The sequence below is a fragment of the Penaeus chinensis genome, chromosome 5, assembly GCF_019202785.1.
Source record: "Penaeus chinensis breed Huanghai No. 1 chromosome 5, ASM1920278v2, whole genome shotgun sequence".
Lineage (NCBI taxonomy): Eukaryota > Metazoa > Arthropoda > Malacostraca > Decapoda > Penaeidae > Penaeus > Penaeus chinensis.
In genome coordinates this window covers 23,850,551-23,853,050 of record NC_061823.1, presented here as the reverse complement: position 1 = coordinate 23,853,050, position 2,500 = coordinate 23,850,551, and positions in this window count along the sequence as shown.

Sequence of the window (2,500 nt, the reverse complement as noted above, 5' to 3'; positions counted from 1 at the left end):
AATCTATTTTACTAGTTTGGGTTTTTTACCTTATGATCTACACGTAGTGTGATTTTCTCTTTCATATTATATTTTATGATCTAGTATCTTTTATTTACTTTATATTTTTTTCATATATATATGATATTGTATATATATTGCCGAATTCATACAGCACAGCATATTGTGTGTGTAATACTTGATAACATTAAGTATTTCTATATAATATCAAAAAACACACATTGTGTGGGATTATTATACTGTTTGTAGTGAACATTTATTTATATATTAGTATACATTTTTTATATATCAACAGTAATCGTGCAAGATATGTACTTTATGTTATAAATAATATATGATACTTTTCAGATAAGACTTTATACGGTGATTGTAGACAAACACTATATCTGTTAATATGCCATATTATTTTCATGTACACGACGACACCACAATATAGGGTGATGTGTGTGATGTGTGTGTGTAAGTATGTAAGTATATATGGTAAAGCATAGTGACTGCGAAGTACCGATTTCCGGGAAATGTCTTTCAAGGTCTATGTTCAACGAATTAGCACTATTTTGATCCTGCACAAATGTCAGCTACGATTTCCTTTCTCTTTCAGAAGGGTTCCGCCGTCGTCACAACCTCGTCGTTCGGCAAAATGGCCCGGCTAACTACCTCTGAGAGCGTAGAAAGTCTATTACGGTGTAGCTTTCAAATAAAACAATACAATAGATAGTATATATTTTATATATTTTTATATTATTATATATCGTGCATCCAATTCATTACAAGACTTGAAAATCTAGTCCAAATAATATAGCCATTTTCTTCGAATTCGATTTAGAAAAAGCGTAGAGGACCTATTTAGTTTAGTTTATAACGCACCCACGCACACGCACGCCACGCACGACACACCGCACACGCACACGCACAGCAACGCACTACGCACACACGCGCACACGACACACACGCGCACACACACACACGCCACACACACAACACACACACTAACGCACACGCACGCACGCACGCACACGCACGCACACACGCACCACACCACACACACACACACACACACAACACACACGCAGACAGCACGCACGCACGCACGCACACGCACGCACACACACACACACACACACACACACACACACACGCACACCACACACGCACGCACGCACCACACGCACGCACGCACGCACGCACACGCACACGCACGCACGCACGCGCACACACACACACACACACACATATATATATGTGTGTGTGTGTGTGTAAGATCAAATGATGAATTATTTTCATCTTGTAAATCAAATTAAATTATGATTGTCATGGGTGACTTTAATGCTAAAGTTGGCTCAGAATGAGATGGGAAGACCGTTGGACTGCACTGTCCTGGAGAATGGAATGCCTGTGAGGATAACTTATAGATTGTAGTAAGGAGAAAAATCTGGTAATCATAAATATGCAGGTGATAGAGTCAAATAGAGCCAATACTAATTCGAATATGTTATGATTAGTTCAATGTGTGTGTGTGTGTATGTATATATGATATGTGTGTGCTAAAAATAGTAGCAGTATGTAGCGCCCTTTGGGAACCACTCAAATATTTTATCCAGAGGGGCACTATCTTTTATTTTCATTCGTATGGTTTCTCCAAAAGTTAACTTTAAAACCCACACTATAAAATAAGAAGAATCATACAGGGTATTTATGATCTAATTCCAGCCTTAGAGGTAACTGAGAGAAGGGGTAATATCAAAACACTTAAAGAGCTTACAAATTTTAGTTGACATTATGAATCATAAATAATTACACTTTTACAATAAAATAAACATGCATTTACCAAAATGTCCAGGTACTCCAACATGTCACTCTTTACACTAGTTGTTCTTCTCAGCTATCTTCTTTTCTTTTCTTCATCCACTTCCTGGGCTCCCCAAAGATGTTATTTGCTTTCATTCTTGTACACAGCACCAGGAGTGAATAAATCCAATCTTCAGCAATCCAAATAAAAACAAAACAAAAAACATAAAAAACTAAAAACACTAAAAACATAAACCCATTTCTAGAAAAGAAACACTTATTCTAGTTTAGGATTGATAAAACAATATAAATTTATCAAATCTAAGTAAATAATTTTTTAAAAGAACAAAAATATTTCTTACAAACAAATGATATAAAACATATATGTCATTATATATGATTTGAGTAATTGTATGCACATTATAGTAAATTTTGACTAAACATCATTTTAACAGTATACAATTATAAATGTTAAGAACACTTACGCTTTGAATGGATTTTAAATTCTTAATAATAATGTGAGAGACACATCCGGATGTTCTTCAAGTGCCATGTGCCAGCCTCGAGCTGTGAAGAAGACATACTATTTATCTCCAATTTCTAGTTTGATCTCAAATATTTACTCTCTTTTGTTCTATAAATCAAATATATAGTATTCTATGATTTTATTAACTATGTAATTACAGTTGAATATTCTTTCTTACCTCGGATA